A 20,672-nucleotide genomic window follows, 5' to 3' on the forward strand; every position below is an offset into this window, starting at 1 on the left:
AGATTGTCGGTAGGTCCTTCCTTGGCGTGTCATTGGTGCCAACATGTATCAGAAGAAATGGGTGGATATCCTTGGAGCTGAAGAGCTTTGGTATCCTATCGGTCACATCCTTGATCATCACACCTGGAAGGCAGCATACTTCTCTTGCGGTTATGTCCGGTCTGCAGATGGCTGCTTCTGTGCCTCTCAGTAGTGAGTCTCCCACCACCACCACTGTTCGTTGCTTCTTGGCTGTACTTTTTGCTGTCACTTGTTGCTGTGTGCCCTTTTCTTTTTTGCTTGCTGGTATTGCTTCATTCTTAGCTGTGCCATCTTCATCCTCTACAAAGATTTGATATCTGTTCTTCAGTTGTGTGGTTGGTGATTTCTCCATGGTCTTCTTGCTTCTTTTGGTCACATGCTTCCACTCATCTGCTTTTGGAGGTTCTCTGACACTTTTTTCACCTTCTGTGACCAGTAGAGATGCTTCTGTTCTGTCTAGGAAGTCTTCATTCTCTTTGATGAGTTTCAAAGTTGCTATTCTTTCTTCCAGACCCCGCACCTTTTCTTCTAAAAGGGCCACTAGTCTACAATTCTGACAGGTGAAATTGGATTCTTCTTCTGGTCGATCTGCGAACATGTAGCACATGCTGCAGCTCACCATGTAGGTTGTCACATCTGCCATGTTGCTTCTAGATCCTGCTGACTTGCTGTGTGTTTTCCTTCTTGTGTAATCTACTCAGCCAAGCTTTCTTGCAATAATGTCCTACAGGCAAAAATTTGCGTGCCGTAAGGCGTGCAGTTTGGTGATGCTTTCCAAGCAGCTGGTCCCGGCTGTACCCAACGATCTTCTTGCTGAGGGAGACTTCGCTTTTCCCAGAAGGCACCTGGAATATGCAAATTATCCTCTTCAAGCTTGAATCCCTGGTTTGGTGATGCTTTCCAAGCAGCTGGTCTCGGCTGTACCCAACGATCTTCTTGCTGAGGGAGACTTCGCTTTTCCCAGAAGGCACCTGGAATATGCAAATTATCCTCCTCAAGCTTGAATCCCTTGTTTGGTGATGCTTTCCAAGCAGCTGGTCTCGGCTGTACCCAACGATCTTCTTGCTGAGGGAGACTCTTTGCTTTTCCCAGAAGGCACCTGGAATAAATTCTTAATGCAACCATAAAACCATCTGTAAAAAAAGCTGAAATTGATAAAAGGATGGCTTCTACAAACAGATAATCATACTACACACATGTCAAAGACCACAATAAACTACCTCAAAAGGCACGAGCTGAAGGTTTTACAATGGCCTTCACAGTCCCCTAATTTGAACTTCAATGAAAATCTGTTGCTAAACCTCAAAATAGCATTGATTGTCAGATGACCCAGAAATCTCACAGGTCTCGGAAAATTTTCCACAGGAAAATGGATGAAAATCCCTCAAACGAGAATTTAAAAACTCTTGTCTAGTGACAAAAAGCATTTACAACCTGTGATACTTTCAAAAGGGGGTGCTATTAGGTACTAACCATGTAGTGACCCAAACTTTTGCATTTGCCCATTTTCCTTTTTGTAGTTTTTAAATTGTAAAAGATGAAAAAAAAAATGTATATATTTTTTGCCTAAAATACAAAGGTGTGCTTTAACTTTAGGCCTTTTTTAGATCATTTCATCTTCAACTTGCTTAACTGTGCACAATGACAGTAATTTTGACCAGTGGTGCCCAAACTCTTGCATGTCACTGTATTTTCTTTGCACATCTTTAATACATTAAAATCAGCAATTTCTTGAAATGCATTTTTTTCCGTTATGGGTCACACAGAGGACACGTAGTTGTCATCCGTATGCTGTACCTGTTTACACTGATCTATTGACTTGTATTGGCCCATGTCATCCAAGGACATGTCTCCATGTGGTTCACACGGACACATGGTCTGTATCAAAACATGAACATCTGAATATCACCATAGGACTTAATAGGTACATGTGAAGGGGGTCTACGTGTTGGCCATAACTCTTCCCATTTTCAACTCTTTCTGGCAATAAATTGCTGTAGCAGTTTGTCTGACTCATGGCACATCCTTTATACACTCTGGTTACACTTGCGGCTTTCTCTTCTCAGTGACCAAATCATAATATTTCTCTCATATGGGAATACATTTTCAAACCCTTCTGTGGAGAGGCACTCTTCTTCACAGCTAACGGCTTCCATACTTGTGTGATGTGTATAATTCTCATCCCTTACAGACAGCTATTGTATCCCTTTTACAGCAGATGAACACTTCACAGTAAGAAAAAAGTAGTAATGTGCCTTTCTGCTTCAGTAATTTCTTCCCTCTACTAATGGTGACTTCTCCTGCATAAATGATCAGGTCTCCTCCACCTGTGATAGACCTCACAAAGTATAGCCATGGCAGGAGCTTAGCTTCTATTTGCAATAAGTCTGAGAGTGCTTACTCCCCACAAGGATGCACCACCATATTTTTTAGAAAAAATAGGAGCTAAGCTAGCAATCTAACTTAGAGTGCTCCAGGACATTCTACCAATCCATTGAATCTGCATGTCTAAATTCCATTGACAGAAAAGTCCCTTATGTTAAACACTCTGAAAACCTGCCAGAGGTGTGTGGATTCATTTGCATAATACATTTTTCACATTCACCTTTCCCAATTAGCAATCACAGCGTAACATATATTTTTATAAAATATTCAAGCTCATATGTTCTTGGATCAGTTTCATAGTTCTGTAATTAATTTACATGAGTTGTGTGTCAATGTGGAAGAACATGAAAAATGTGTTGAATTTAGACTTTGTTGCTCTGTATATACCAATGATCCACAGCACTGCGTCACAAGGTTGCACCAGAAATCTTCATCACTTAAAAAAATATTTTCTTTGCAACATACCTATTTTCACTATCAGTTAGGCACAGCAGCTCTGACTCATGGTAGCACTGACAGCAGAGAGTTGGTTGTGATGTCATTACTGAGTGCTGTGCTCACTGGCTCACTACTCTCACCACTCTACTATCATCATGTCCCCTGGAAAGGGAGTGCTCTCCCCTCCTGATAACTACTGTATATACTCGAGTATAAGCTGAGATTTTCACCCCTTTCTTTAGGCTAAAAGTGCCCTTCTCGGCTTATACTTGAGTCATTGTCCCAGGGGGTCGGTGGGGGGAGCGGCAGGAGTCACATCATACTCACCTGCTTCTGGTACCGCTCATTAAAGTAATGAATATGGATGCGACTCCACTCCCATAGGCGTGGAACACATATTCATTGCTTTAACCCCTTCCCGACCTGTGACGCCAAGGAGGCGTCATGAAAGTCGGAGCCAATCCGACCTGTGACGCCTATGTGGCGTCATGGAGGGATCGCGTCCCTGCAGATCAGGTGAAAGGGTTAACTCCAATTTCAACTGATCTGCAGGGACAGGGGGAGTGGTACTTCAGCCCAGGAGGGGCTACGATCGCTCTGATTGGCTGTTTCACTTTTAACAGCCAATCAGAGCAATTTGTAATATTTCATCTATGAAAAGTTGTGAAATATTACAATCCAGCCATGGCCGATGCTGCAATATCATCGGCCATGGCTGGAAACCCTGATCTGCCCCCTGCCACCGATCTCCTACCCAGTCCTCTGTTCTGTCCCGTACTGTGGTCCGCTCCCCTCCGTCCTCCTGTCCACTCCCCCGTCCTCCTGTCAGCTCCCCCGTGCTCCGATCCACCCCCGTGCTCCGATCCACCCCCGTGCTCCGATCCACCCCCCATGCTCCGATCCCCCCCACCATACTTACCGAGCCTCCCGGTGTCCGTCCGTCTTCTCCATAGGTGCCGCCATCTTCCAAAATGGTATAGTCTGCCAGCCGGCAGATTCGTTACAGGTACATTTTGATCACAGTGATCAAAATAAAAAAAAGTAAATGAACCCCCCCTTTATCACCCCCATAGGTTAGGACAATAATAAAATAAAAAATATATATCTTTTTTTTCCACTAGGGTTAGGCCTAGGGTTAGGGTTAGGGCTAGGGTTAGGGCTAGGGTTAGAATTAGAGTTAGAACTAGGGTTAGGGTTAGAATTAGGCTATGTGCACACGGTGCGGATTTAACTGCGGATCTGCAGCGGATTGACCTCTGTGGATTCGTAGCAGTTTTCCATCAGGTTTACAGTACCATGTAAACCTATGTAAAACCAAATCTGCGGTGCCCATGGTGTGGAAAATACCACTCGGAAACGCTGTGTTGTATTTTCAGCTGCATGTCAATTCTTTGTGCGGATTCCGCATGTCATGGTCAGGACACATATGGGGTATAAACGTACTCAAGACAAACTGGGTAACAAATATTGAGATCCAATTTCTCCTGTTACCCTTGTAAAATTAAAAATTGCTTGCTAAAACATCATTTTTTAGGAAACAAAAATTATTTTTTATTTTCACGGCTCTGCGTTGTAAACTTCTGTGAAGCACTTGGGGGTTCAAAGTGCTCACCACATATCTAGATAAGTTGCTTGGGGGGTCTAGTTTCCAAAATGGGGTCACTTGTAGGGGGTTTCTACTGTTTAGGCACATCAAGGGCTCTGAAAACGTAAAATGAGGCCCACGACCATTCCATCAAAGTCTGCAATCCCAAACTTCACTACTTCCCTTCTGAGCCCCGACGTGTGCCCAAACAGTGGTTCCCCCCACATATGGGGCATCAGCATACTCAGGACATACTGGACAAAAACATGTGATGTCCCATTTCTCCTGTTACTCTTGTGAAAATAAAAAATTGCGGGCTAAAAATAATTTTTGAAGAAAGAAAAATTATTTTTTATTTTCACGGCTCTGCATTATAAACTTTTTAGAAGCACTTGGGGGTTTAAAGTGGTCACCGCACATCGAAATTAGTTCCATGGGAGGTCTAGTTTCCAAAATGGGGTCACATGTGGGGGAGCTCCAATGTTTAGGCACACAGGGGCTCTCCAAACACGACATGGTGTCCGCTAACGATTGGAGCTAATTTTCATCCAAAAAGTCAAATGGCACTCCTTCCCTTCCGAGCCCTGCCGTGTGCCCAAACAGTGATTTACCCCCACATTAGAGGTATCAGTTTACTCAGGAGAAATTGCCCAATAAACTTTAGGATCCATTTTATGCTGTTGCCCTTGTGGAAATGAACAAATTGAGGCTAAAAGAAATTTTTTTCACAAATAAACGCAAAAATTATCGACCTAAATTTACCACTAACATGATGCCTAATATGTCAGGAAACAACAGTATCAGAACCGCTAGGATCCGTTGAAGTGTTCCTGAGTTATTACCTCATAAAGGGACACTGGTCAGAATGGCAAAAAACGGCAAGGTCATTAAGGTCAATATAGGCTGGGTCATGAAGGTGTTAATGAGCGGTACCACGTGACCACTGAACACAGGAACAAGCTGCTGGCATGTGCCGGAGACCATCAGAGAAGCAGGGCCATACAGAGAGACCGTGCAAGGGGGCAAGTATGACGGGGAGGGTGAGCCATGCGATATTCACCTGTCCCGGTTCCACCGCCGCGCTGTGTCTTCTACGTCTTCTGGCTGTGAGGTTCAGGTCAGAGGGTGCGATGACGTGGTTAGTGCACGCCCTCTGCCTGAACAGTCACTGCAGAGACCAGAAACACACAGCAGCATGCAGCGGTGGAACAGGGACAGGTGAATATCGCATGGCTCACCCTCCCCATCATACTCACCCCCTCCTGGCACGTTCTCTCTGTATGTCCCTGCTCCTCCGATGGTCTCCGGCGCATGCCGACAGCTTGTTTCTGTGTTCAGGGGTCACATGGTACCGCTCATTAAAGTAATGAATATGCGCTCCACACCTATGGGAGTAAAGTCGCATCCATATTCATTACTTTAATAAGCGGTACCAATAGACCTCTGAACACAGGAAGAGCTGCAGGTGTTGGAGACCATCGAAGAAGCAGGGATTTTTTTTTTTTAATCACAGCAGCATAGAGGGCATAATATGCTGTGGAGCATCTTATGGGGCCATCAACCTTTGTGCAGCATTATATGGGGCATAATATTCTATGGAGCATCTTACCGGGCCATCAACCTTTATGGAGCAGCATATGGGGCATATTATTCTATTGAGCATCTTATAGGGCCATCAACCTTTGTGCAGCATTGTATGGGGCATCATATTCTGTGGAGCATCTTATGGGGCCATCAACCTTTATGGAGGAGTATATGGGGCATGTTATTCTATTGAGCTTCTTATAGGGCCATCAACCATTGTGCAGCATTATATGGGGTATAATATCCTATGGAGCATCTTATGGGGCCATCATTAACCTTTTATGAAGCACTATATTGGGCATAATATTCTGTGGAGCATCTTATGGGGCCAGCAACCTTTGTGCAGCATTATATGGGGCATAATATTATATTATTATTATTATTTATTGTTATAGCACCATTTATTCCATGGTGCTTTACATGTAAGGAGGGGTATACATAATAAAATCAAGTACAATAATCGTAAACAACACAAGTCATAACTGGTACAGGAGGAGAGAAGACCCTGCCCACGAAGGCTATTATATGGAGCATCTTATTGGGCCATCATTAACCTTTAATGCAGCATTATATGAGGCATATTTTAATATGGAGCAGCTTATGGGGCCCATCATGAACTTTATGGAGCATTATATGGGGCTACTGATTCAATATGGATATTCAAAAACACTTAACCTACTGATGTCTCAATTAATTTTACTTTTGTTGGTATCTATTTTTATTTTTGAAATTTACCAGTAGCTGCTGCATTTCCCACCCAAAAGCTTATACTCGAGTCAATAAGTTTTCCCAGTTTTTTGTGGCAAAATTAGGGGTCTCTGCTTATACTTGGGTCGGCTTATACTCAAGTATATACGGTAATATGAGAACTGTCCAGCCACTTATGGTAATATGGCAGCTAAATAAGGTCCTCCTGGTCAGCTGACCAAATTCAAGGCAGGTTCTGAGGCTATTAGGACATATATTTACCATGTTAAGTCCCCATAGTCCTCTTGGTTGCTTGACAGTTATTGCATTTTATTTATATTCCTCATATTTCTATTATTATCGTTTGTGTTCTGACAGCAGCTCTTAAGGCATGTTTCACACCATCAATTCCATCTCCTAAAAACCATAATATCATAAATAACTGTTTTGTTTTTCATCCAGTTTTTTAAAATATAATAAATTGCATCAGACTGTTAAAAAAGCAGATTGAAACATTTATGCGCTCAAATGTCAGATGGCTAACCATTTGACATAAAATTTTTCTTTTCTATTTAAAGTAGCTCTGTTTAAATTTGTTTTTTACAATTTAAAAATATGGTATGAAACAAGCCCATCTCTGCTCATAATCATCTTGATTGCCTTTCTCTATTTGACTCAGCACTGTAGGACCGGTTTCCTACTTCAATATTTTCTTATTATACTTGAGAAACGTTCCATGTCTTTACAGGGTGTTATACGTGTGCTTTTCATTTCTTTCATGGGGCCTTTGACTTGCATTTGTGAGTTTGAGCCGCAAAATGAATCAAAGTAAGTCTTGTCGCCATTTATTTTTTTTGCTGACAATCGATCGGTTAAAACAATGTATATGTAAAAAAGGCACATTTATTGTAATATCTGTGATTCAAAACCGCACACCTGTTCTTGCGCCGTAAGTAAAGAAAATGATTGAATGGTTTGTAAAACAAGCTATTTCTTATTAATTTAGAACAAGGTTCATGATACTACACAAGCGGATAATTTTTGCCCTACCCCATGTAAAAAGATCAGTCACAGCATCTTCTTTTGCACCACCTGAGTATTAACACCAAAAGAGCAGGTATTTACCCTCAAAAAGGGATAATTTTTGAACTGTTGTTTTTTATTTAAAAGTAGATTCTTTTTAAAGCAGACTGTTGGTTACCACCACTTACCATCTGTATTTCCCTAGCCAGAAATATTGAGGTCTCATCAACATTGTTAGGCTGAGTTTGCATTGTAGAGCTAGAAAAGGGTGAAATAAAGTAGTAGGAGACCTAAGATTTTTAAGTATTTTTTTCTGGACATTTATTGGTCTTGTTGCTTGTTGCACTTGGCAGTAATTTTATTTTGTAAGTGGGTGGTGTAAACCCACATATAAGAGAATCTGTCCTAACCCCAAACTCTGTTAACCTGCAGATCTGAGGTTAATCTGTAGATTAATAGCATTCTAAATCTGCCCGGCTGCCTCACTGCCTCACTGAAACTTTGCTTCCAGGAGGAATAAAACTTCCGAATTCCAGTCAAAGGCGTTTCGATTCGGCTTCAGGTATTTCTCAGAACACAGAGACAACATTGACAGATATTGACTGATATTCTGCACATTGACTGGCATCTTGCTCTGCACTAATGGCCTGCTCAGCTGGTTGTCAATCAAGCAACTAGAAAACTCATATTTCCCTAATACACAAATTCCTCAACTTAAAAAAATTCTTAATAATTTTGGTAAAAGCATTTTTTTTCTCACAGATTAAAATTGACATATTAGCAGGAAAATTTGAATTCCCTAATCGTTAAGATTTTTGTATAGTGAACGGTTGCCAACCACATGTGAGACTAGTTGACCACTATGCGCTCCATGCAGAGTCAACACTTTTCCAACTGTATGACCCCTGCACAGAGCATGTCAGAAAGGAAAAATTGATTTTAAAATTATTAAACCAAAATTCCTTGAATTCCTTGAATGAAATTTTCTGCGCAATGCCAGACTTAAAGAATCGGACCCATAGTGTTGCAGCCCAGTGGCTGGTATGTAGTGTGTCATGATTAAGATCAGATGACTATCAATGCTGTTGTGATTGTTGTTTTATTTAAGTTCCTGAAATAAAGATTGGATATTAAAGTCTGGAAGCAGAGTGCCGGACTTCATCTTTTCTTAGAAAAGTTCTAAAGTTGAGGTTCTTTTAGGATAGTTAATTCATCATTGTTGTCAATGATTCTAATTTTAATAATAATAAACTCTTTTCAACACTGCTGCTTCATAAGAGACAGAAGCTTAGAAGACTGTGAAATGTAAGCAAGTATCATAGCATTACATTATTTATGATAATTAATTAACGTCTTATGAACAACCTGCGTGGCAACATACTATAATTTTTCTTTACACTCTATTGTTATACTTTATGAGCTGTACAATTAATCTGAAATAATTTAGACATTCCCTAATTTATATTAATACACCACTCCAATTATATACTTTACAAAATGCATAACAATCACATTTGCACTATAATTTAAAAAAAAAATATGTACATACTGTTTTATACTACCACTTATCTAATTGTAGCACATGCAACAAGCTGTTAGAGTACAACATATAAATATCTTGGGAATGGGATTGATCAGATTGATTTCAGATTTTAAAAAATATACATCAACCAAAATGTCCCTTGCTAAATATTTACTATTACTATTGCATTTAGGTTACATAAAGTTATCATGGACAGTATGATAAGCACAGTATAAGCAAAGTATGTCCTAAATAAAGAACAGACAGGCGAATATAAAAACAGAAGTTACATATCCGTGCCATACAACTCCACTCAGCCGAACATCCGTAAAAGAGAATAGAAATGGATGTTCCCGTGCAAAAATACAAATAAAAATTTCCCTTGTACCCTAACTTTGTGTAGAAGAAAGTAATACATTTAAAAAATGGACCTGTTTAAATGCATCTCGATTGACTGGATGGCAAGAAAATAATAAAACTGTCTAATACATAGATCTTAACGTTTCAAGATTTTGCACTTAGAAAAAAAACTCAAAAGCCAGACCCATTCATTGCTCAAGAATGAAGACTGGCAGCAAGCCAGGAAGACCCATTGCATATCTAGGTGTAATGATGAGAGAAAAAAGTTGACCTTCCCTGTAGAACTCTGGACATCAAAATTAGGCTGGCTTAAAAAGTCCATGTTTCTCAGTTCATGTTGCCCTAAAGAAATTAATTTCTCATCTAATCCGATGCCAACAGCCATGCCTATGAAATTCCAGAATTCGTGTCAAGAGTCCCGAAGCACATCCAGAAATTGTGAACTGTACAAGAACAGTGACATTTGGACATGTGAAGCTCAATGTTTTCAAGCACAACAGTATTATGATTACTTTAATCCTGTGTTGTCATTAAGGGGCCTTATTCCTCAACAGTGCTTTTTTTTGGCAATGAAGAATAAGTAAATCCGTGCCCCTGGACAGGTGAAAATGATATGTTAAGGTACCTTCACACTGAACAACTTTCCAACGAGAACGACAACGATCCGTGATGTTGCAGCATCCTTGATAGCGATCTCGTTGTGTTTGACACGCAGCAGCGATCAGGATCCTGCTGTGACATCGCTGGTCGTAGCTAGAAGTCCGGAACTTTATTTGGTCGTCAGGTCGGCGTGATTCGTCATGTTTGACAGCAAAAGCAACGATGCCTGCAATGGTTTTTCACGGAGCGAACAACCAGCGAGAACGATTTCAGTTTCTGAAATTATAGGTTTTGTGCATTCAACATACAAGAAATATGTATCGAACCAAACATGCAATGTTATGTACCCACAATATGTTACCGTTTAAATCTTCAACTCATCACATAAAAAACTGCTCTGTCAGCATAAAGTAAAAAAAAATATCTCTCTGAGAATATGTCAATGAAAAAACAATTTTGGATAAAATTTTGCTTTCAGTGTGCAAAAATATAAAAACATAAAAAGCTATATAAAACAGGTATCATTGTAAGCATACTGACCTTAAGAGTAAAGTTGTCTTATCACTTCTATTGTATAGTGCATAGCATATATAAGAGATCCAAAAAGGATTGTTAGGTAGAAATTATATTTGGTTGACATTTCAAAAACAATTTGAGGCATCCATTTTGTATGATTACCCCTTGTGAGAAAGAAATATCTGAGGCCTAATTGAAATTTTAGTAAGTAAAAAGCACCTGTGGGTTAAACATGCACACTATACCCCATAATGAATTTCGTGAGTGACTTTGTTTCCAAAATGGAGACTTTTGTGGGAAGATTCTGATGTTTTGGAATTCAGGATCTTTTCAAAAGCAACATGGTGTCTACAGTCTACACCTGACAAATTTATGGTTCAAAAATAATAAAGTGCAATTTTCTTTCTGAGCCATTCGTGTGCCCAAACATTTACTACCACATAGTTTCTCCTATTGTCCCTTGTAAAAATGATTAAAGGGAATCAGTCGCTCGCAGGGACATATGGTATATGACCTATTAATATGTGCATACAGGTAATAGAAATGTTACACTAGTCATACCTGTATGCCTCATGTTAATGGTCATGTTGTTGGGAAATGTTATATCCTTTATTTATGCTAATAATTTCTTCCAGACTATGGGGTGTGCTGTGCCTGGAAGAAATCCCTGCCTTTTGTCTTCATTATAATACTTAACCCCTCCCATCAGCATCAGTTACAGCCCCAGAATCCTGCTCATGAGCAATGCACTTCCTCAGAAATACATACCTCATCTTCCCGTCACTGCGATATCCGGTGGGTGAGTCAATATTATGTTCTACTCATCTCCTCCCTGCACAGTAACAGCTAGGAACCATGTGTGCATGGTGATAACTATACAGGGAGGAAGTGAGGAGAGCACATTATCGGCGCGCAAACCGGTGGTCACTGCAGCAGAAGTCGCCGGTGCCTGCGCAGATGTCTGAATGCAGTGCCCGTAGAAGGGAGGATAAGGTATGTATTTCTGAGAGAGTGCAGGGGGCAGGATTCTGGGGCCGTAACTGACGTGCATGGGAGGAGGTAATTCTGGGGCCGTAACTGACGTGCATGGGAGGAGGTAAGTATTGTAATGAACACAGGGGGCAGGGACTTCTTACAGGCACCACGCGCCCTGGAGCCTGGAAGAAATCATTAATATAAAGCAAGAATATAAGATTTCTCAGCAATAAAACCAGTAATATGAGGCAAACAGGTAGGACTAGTGTGACATTTCTGTTGCCTGTATGCCCATATTAATAGGTCATATACATCCCAGGGGGTGACATATCCCCTTTAAATTAAAAGTACAGTGGCTTGCGAACATGTATTCACCCCTCAGCATTAGGCTACTTTCACACTAGCGTCGTAATCTCCCCGTCGCAATGCGTCGGACCGAGATTCCAACGCTAGCGTTTGATGCGCCGCACAACGGGTGCAGCGGATGCATTTCTCCGGCGCATCCGCTGCCCCATTGTGAGGTGCGGGGAGGTGGGGGCGGAGTTCCGGCCGCACATGCGCGGTCAGAAAAAGCGGTCCGTTGGCAGCAAAAAACGTTACATTTAACGCTTTTTGCTCCCGGCGGTCCGCCACAACACGGCGCAACCGTCGCACGACGGTTGCGACGTGTGGCAATGCGTCGCAATGCGTCGCTAATGTTAATCTATGGGGCAAAAACGCATCCTGCAAACAACTTTGCAGGATGTGTTTTTTGCCATAAACGACGCATTGCGACGTATTGCAAAGAACGCTAGTGTGAAAGTAGCCTAATTCGTGTTTTGCTACCTCATTGCCTGGAAATTTACTTGTTTTTTAACGTTTTGCATCGGTTTATGTAAAGTACATGCCTACAGCTGTGAACATTTGGTTATTATTCTTTACTATGTATAATAAATGAGGGCCTGAACAAGGCATCATCAAATATTATCTACAAGTTTTCTAGTAGTAAAAGATTTCTACTGATCTGTATCTGGGATCATTGGATCCTCTGTCAATTGCCACATGGTATCTTCATAAGGGAATATATACTCTTAGAGGAAGAATGCTTTTACTCATAAGGTAAACTACAATGACATTTTTAATATCTATGTTAATGAGCCAATTGCGTTTAATCCAAGTGATTTCAGATATGAAGATATGTTAAGTATTGAAGACAAATGCTTGTATTATTATATTGCATTGTGCACATGTTCATAAACAACATGATACATATCATTTACAGTATGTACCTTGTTATTTACATACTGTATGTATAAATCCTTGTTTTCTTTCTGTACTACATAGCGACTAGTAGGATAAGAGAGCGATATGCCACATATGGTGTTTCCCCATTGCTCGGAGTCTGGCGTAGTAAATTGCAGCCTTGCCTTGTGCAGCATTTCCGAACACCTTTCTGACATCTACGTATAAAAGAAGGTGATTTAGAGATATATAATTCTACACCAGATCCATTGCTTTAACTTAAATCCACAAGCCTTTAATGTGAGGATCACATCTCCCATTGCCATAGAATCCTCCTCTCCAGTAATTGCCTGTCTGCATTGTTTGCAGATTGGATTATGACAGGAGTGTGATATCCTGGTATATCACAAGACTTCTTTAAGGAGTTCCATTGTTGAAAGAATAAGCGATATGGGAGGAGTAGATACTGGATACAATATAGTAATGATTTTGCTCTCGCCTTTGTTTCAACACTGGAATCAATCTCCTACTGTCGATTGTGTGTCCTCCCCATCTTTATCATTCAGTGGCTGCCTTATTTTCTTTCTATGGCACATAGGCATTGAACAGCTAACTCATCTGGAATTTACATCTGAGCCTGTTAGTACCTGGATAAAAATCTACACATTCAAGTTGCTCAGAAACATTTGTTTCTTTTTTTATTTGGTCCAAAAACTCTCATTAGTGATTCATTTCTCTCACTGTAACTAACAAAGACAGAATAGTTGGTCATGGCATAATTTTTTTCAGGGAGAAAACCTGTAGCACGTTCATATATGGTAAAACAAATGTAATTTATCCAAAACATTGAGATACAAGTACTGAACTAACATGAGTTCAATAAAAATAGGAGTCCTCTTTATTATTATACTAGATGGAGGGCGATAATGTTACGATTGGGGCAGGTTTTGCAGCTTTGAGAATCTCTCCCCCATGTGCTCACCCACCCATCCACTCTCTCTTTCCCCATGTGCTGACTTCACCCGTCTGTGTTCTCTTCTTTGACCTGTCTACCCCATGTGCTATCCCCTTGTCTGCTTTATCTCTCCTTCCTGTGCTGTGTTCTCCCCTCATGTGCTGTCCCGTTTGAGCTGTCTCCCCCCTGTGCTCTGTCTCTCTCACCCCTGTGTGCTTTCTCTCTCCCCATCTGCTGTCTTCTCCTCTCATGTCATCTCTTCTTTGACCTGTGCACCCCATGTGCTCTCCTCCTTGTGTGCTCTCTTTTTCTCCACCACTGTGCAAGGGGATTTCCCATGAACGAAAGTTGCATTTTAAAAATTGTCTGTGTCTGACCATGTACAGAACATACCACAGCTCCTGGGCAGGGGAGGAAGCAAAAGACAATACTGACATTACAGCAGGAGATCACAGAGGATACATTTTGTGAGGTAAAATATTGTTTAAAAACAGTGAATTATTTTACCTGACAAAATGAATCCTCTATGATCCCCTGCTGTAATGTCAGTATTGTCTTTTGCTTCCTCCCCTGCCAAGAGAGTGCAAAGCAGTCATCAAAGCAAAAGGTGGCTACTTTGAAGAACCTAGAATATAAGACATAATTTCAGTTGTTTCACACTTTTTTGTTAAGTATATAATTCCACATGTGTTAATTCATAGTTTTGATGCCTTCAGTGTGAATGTACAATTTTCATGGTCATGAAAATACAGAAAAATCTTTAAATAAGGTGTGTCCAAACTTTTGGTCTGTACTGTATATATACAAAAAAATAAATGGAAAACTAAAATTCCATATCCTAGCTATCCCATATCCTAGATACCCTCGCAGAAATCTTAGACACCTTGACCTACACTCCCTCTCACAGATATAAGTTTCTTACACAATGCGGATGACGCTGCAGCTCTATATAACACCACAATAGCTGTAGCTTTGGAATCTGCTGCCCCACTTACACATACCAAAGCTCGCAAAATCAACAGACATCCCTGGCACACCAGCCTGACCAAAGAACTGAGGCAAGCTTCCAGTGCTGCTGAGCGCAGATGGAAAAGATCCCACTCCAACGAGAACTTCATCGCATTCAAACAGTCCCTCACTACTTTCAAGACCACACTCGCTACAGCTACACAAACCTACTTCTCATCTCTCATATCCTCCCTGTCTCACAACCCTAAACAGTTATTCAACACCTTCAATTCTCTCCTCCGTCCCCTAGCACCTCCTCCTTCCCCACTCATCTCAGCTGAAGACTTTGTCTCATTTTTCAAGCAGAAGATTGATAACATCAGAGACAGTTTTGGTCAACAACCCCCAGAGCCCTTCCTCCCGACTTCCCAGCCCTCCACCTCCAAAACCAACTTCTCCACCATTACAGAAGATCGACTCTCCACTCTACTCTCAAGATCACATCTCACCACCTGTGCACTTGACCCGATCACAACCCACTTCATCCCAAACCTCACCACAGTCTTCATCCCAACCCTAACCCATCTCTTCAACCTATCACTAACAACTGGTGTTTTCCCCTCAAGCTTTAAACATGCCTCCATCACACCTATCCTCAAAAAGCCCTCTCTTGACCCATCCTCTGGATCTAGCTATCGCCCTATATCACTTCTCCCCTATGCCTCCAAGCTACTGGAACAACACGTCTACCTTGAACTGTCCTCCCATCTCTCTTCTTGCTCCCTCTTTGACTGCTTACAATCTGGCTTCCGGTCACACCACTCCACTGAAACTGCCCTAACTAAGGTCACCAATGACCTCTTAACTGCCAAGAGCAAGTGACACTACTACTTCACTGGCTTCCCATTGCCCAGAGACTCCAGTACAAAACCCTAACCATGACATACAAAGCCATCCTCAACCTGTCTCCTCCATACATCTGTGACCTCGTCTCCTGGTACTTACCTACACACAACCTCCGATCCTCACAAGACCTCCTCTACTCCCCTCTTATCTCCTCTTCCCACAATCGTATGCAAGATTTCTCTTCCGTATCACCCCTAGTCTGGAACCCTCTACTCCAACATATCAGACTCTCACCTACCATCGAAACCTTCAAAAAGAACCTGAAGACCTACCTTTTCTGGCAAGCCTATAACCTGCAGTAACCATCGATCGACCAAAACGCTGCATGACCAGCTCTACCCTCGCCTACTGTATTCTCACCCATCCCTTGCAGATTGTGAGCCTTCGCGGGCAGGGTCCTCTCTCCTCCTGTACCAGTTATGACTTGTATTGTTTAAGATTATTGTACTTGTTTTTATTATGTATACCCCTCCTTACATGTAAAGCGCCATGGAATAAATGGCGCTATAACAATAAATAATAATAATAATATCACTGAATGAAATATTCCAGTTGTAAATCTTTATTGATTGCATAGTGGAATGTGTTGAGAACAGTAAAACCTAAAAATTATCAACGTAAATCACAACTAATATCCCATGGAGGTCAGGAGTTGGAATGATGCTCAAAATCAAAGTGGAAAATGAAGATACAGGCTGACCAACTTCAGTGGAAATGCCTCAAGACAAGGAAATGATCCCCAGTAGTGTGTGTGTGTGGCCTCCACGTGCCTGTATGACCTCCCTACAAAGCCTGGGCATGCTCTTGATGAGGCAGCATATGGTCTCCTGAGGGATCTCCTCCCAGACCTGGACTAAAGCATCCACCAACTCCTGGATAGTCTGTTGTGCAACGTGACGTTGGTGGTTGGTGCAAAACATGATGTCCCAGATGTGTTCAATCGGATGCCTGTCTGGGGAATGGGCAGCGCAGTCCATAGCTTTAATGCCTTCATCTTGCAGGAACTGCTGACACACTCCAGTCATATGAGGTCTGGCATTGTTCTGCATTAGGAGGAACCCAGGGCCAACTGCACCAGCATATTGTCTCACAAGGGGTCTGAGGATCTCATCTCGGTACCTAATGGCAGTCAGGCTACCTCTGGTGTGCACATGGAGGGCTGTATAGCCCTCCAAAGAAATGCCACCCCACACCATTACTGACCCACTGGCAAACCGGACATGCTGAAGGATGTTGCAGGCAGCAGATCGCTCTCTACGGCATCTCCAGACTCTATCACATCTGTCACATGTGCTCAGTGTGAACCTGCTTTCATCTGTGAAGAGCATAGGGCGGCAGTGGCGACTTTGCCAATCCTGGTGTTCTGTGGCAAATGCCAAGGATCCTGCATAGTTTTGGGCTGTGAGCACAACCCCCATCTGTGGATGTCGGGCACTCAGACCATCCTCATGGAGTCGGTTTCTAACCGTTTGTGCAGACACATGTACATTTGTGGCCTGCTGGAGGTCATTTTGCAGGGCTCTGGCAGTGCTCAACCTGTTCCTCCTTGCACAAAGGCTGAGGTAGCGCTCCTCTGTTGGATTTTTGTTTTCCTACAGCCCCCTCCACATCTCCTGGTCTACTGGCCTGTCTCCTGGTAGCACCTCCAGCCTCTGGGCACTACACTGACAGACACAGCAAACCTTCTTGCTACAGCTCACATTAATGTGCCATCCTGAATGAGCTGCACTACCTGAGCCACTTGTGTGGGTTGTAGAATCTGTCTCATGCTACCACGAGTGTGAAAGCACAACCAACATTCAAAAATGACCAAAACACCAGCCAGAAATCATTGGTACTGAGATGTGGTCTGTGGTCCCCACATTCAGAACCACTCCTTTATTGAGTGTGTCTTGATAATTGCCAACAATTTCAATCTGTTGTCTATTCCACTTGCACAACAGCATGTGAAATTGATTGTCAAACAGTGTTGCTTCCTAAGTGGACAGTTTCATTTCATAGAAGTTTGATTTACTTGGAGTCATATTCTGTTGTTTAAGTGTCCCCTTTATTTTTTTGAGCTGTGTGTATATATTTACTGTATATATGTCCCAGGATATCAGTCCACGATTATGCACAGTACTACATATAAATATGTGAAACGGTATATGATACAGATTCCCTCTGGAATGGCATCCACTACAACGCGCGTTTCGGCACTCAGCCTTCATCATGGTGATGCATGTGCCTTCTGCTGATCCACAATTAATTAGGCCATACATGATATTCTTCTTTTTTGTGAAATGTATCTTTTACCATGCATAAATTCTCTGTGATACCACTGCATTGGTGCTTATATCTACCCAGGATCGTTTAAGGGATAATAGTGTAATATTGTGTGCATCATGTGATTGTTTTTGAATATTTTTGTTTTGTGTGTCTTGTTATTGTGTAGTGTACCACATGTTTGAGAGATTATCTATAGGTAGGGTTGAGCGACCTTGACCTTTTTGGAGTCGAGCCGTGTTTCGCGAAACCCAACTATCTTAAAAGTCGAGTCGAGTGGAATCGGCCGATTATCGCGAAAAGTATCGACCGAAACACGAAACCCAATCCAAGTCAATGGGGGAGCATAGTCGGCAGTGAGTGGAGGCCAGGAAAACACCTACACTGGCCATTTTAAAGGCAAAAACATCCATTCTTGTTACAGAAGCTTGTCAATCGTAATTTAGCTTATAATAATTGGAAGGCATTTGAAATTGGGGGTCATTTGGCTAAAGTTGTGGGGGGTAGGGCTGGTTCAAGTAATTAGTGGGCCCAGTAAATCTGGACCACGTCACGGCAGTGGAGCAGGGAGAGGTAAGTATTTCAACTTTGCAAGTGCTGTGATCCTGAGCAAGCAGGGGGGGCCCACTCGTTGGCATTGGCACTGGCACAGGGCACCTCAAAGTACAGCAGTGTGTTTGCACGGCGGGGGCGCCTCCCACCGGCAGCAACACTTTTGCGTACTATGAGACTTTTAAATAGGTTCCAGGGGTACACGGGCAGCAGTGGTCTGGTCAGTGTAGGAGTAGTAGAAAGAACGGGCCGCAGACAGGCTTCTAAGGCCTAACATAATAACATATGGCTGTAGTCACTTTATAATTGGTTCCAGGGGTACACGGGCAGCAGTAGACAGGTCAGTGGAGGCCTAGTGGAAGGAGGGACCGCAGACAGGCTTCGAAGGCCTAACATAATAAAATTGGGCTGTAGGCACTTTTAAATAGGTTCCAGGGGTACACGGGCAGCAGTGGTCTGGTCAGTGTAGAAGTAGTAGAAAGAACGGGCCACAGACAGGCTGCTAAGGCCTAACATAATAACATATGGCTGTAGGCACTTTATAATTGGTTCCAGGGGTACACGGGCAGCAGTGGTCTGGTCAGTGGAGGCATAGTGGAAGGAGGGACCGCAGACAGGCTTCGAAGGCCTAACATAATAAAATTGGACTGTAGGCACTTTTAACCCCTTTGCGACATGCGCCGTACTAGTACTGCGCTGCCGGCACTGCATTAGTGCCAGCAGCAGTACTAGTACGGCGCACCGATCACCGCGGTCTCGCGCTGAGCGCCGCGGTGATCGGGTGCGGGTGTCAGCTGTATACGACAGCTGACACCCCGCAGCAATGCCCACGATCGGCGCTATCGCCGATCGCGGGCATTTAACCCCTCTGATGCCGCTGTCAGTAGTGACAGCGGCATAGAGGGGGATCACGCAGGGACGGGGGCTCCCTGCGCTCTCCCACCGGAGCAACGCAATGAGATCGCATTGCTCCGGTGACCCGGAAGGAGTCCCCGGATCCAAGATGGCCGCCGGACTCCTTCCGGGTCATGAAGTGAGAGCCAGCTAAACTGCATGTCAGATCGTTGATCTGACACTGTGCTATGCACAGTGTCAGATCAACGATCTGATCTAATACAGAGATGTCCCACCCTGGGACAATGTTAGAAAGTAAAAAAAAAAAAAAATAGAATGTGTAAAAAAAAATTAAAAAAAATCCCCAAATAAAAAGAAAAAACATTTCCCAATAAATCCATTTATTTATGTAAAAAAAAAAAAAACAATAAATGTACACATATTTGGTATCGCTGCGTCCGTAACGACCCGCTCTATAAAACTATCCCACTAGTTAACCCCTTCAGTGAACACCGCAAAAAAAAAAAAAAAACAAGGCAAAAAACAACGCTTTATTATCATACAGCGAACAAAAAGTGGAATAACACGCGATCAAAACGACGGATATAAATAACCATGGTACCGCTGAAAACGTCATCTTGTCCCGCAAAAAAAAAGCCGCCATATAGCATCATCAGCAGAAAAATAAAAAAGTTATAGCTCTCAGAATAATGCGATGCAAAAACAATTATTTTTTTATATAAAATAGTTTTTATTGTGTAAAAGCGCCAAAACATTAAAAAAATTACATAATTGAGGTATCGCTGTAATCGTACTGACCCGAAGAATAAAACTGCTTTATCCATTTTACCACACGTGGAACGGTATAAACGCCCCCCCTAAAAGAAATTCAGGAATTGCTGGTTTTTGTTCATTCCGCCTCCCAAAAATCGGAATAAAAAGCGATCAAAAAATGTCATCTGCCCGAAAATGTTACCAATAAAAACGTCAACTCGTCCCGCAAAAAACAGGACCTCATATGACTCTGTGGGCCAAAATATGGATAAATTATAGCTCTCAAAATGTGGTGATGCAAAAACTATTTTTTGCAATAAAAAGCGTCTTTTAGTGTGTGACAGCTGCCAATCATAAAAATCCGCCAAAAAAACGCTATAAAAGTAAATCAAACCCCCCTTCATCACCCCCTTAGTTAGGGAAAAATAATAAAATGTAAAAAAATGTATTTATTTCCATTTTCCCATTAGTGCTAGGGTTAGGGCTAGGGTTAGGGCTAGGGTTAGGGCTAGGGCTAGGGT

This window comes from Ranitomeya imitator, chromosome 6 (assembly GCF_032444005.1).
Source record: "Ranitomeya imitator isolate aRanImi1 chromosome 6, aRanImi1.pri, whole genome shotgun sequence".
Taxonomy (NCBI): Eukaryota; Metazoa; Chordata; class Amphibia; order Anura; family Dendrobatidae; genus Ranitomeya; species Ranitomeya imitator.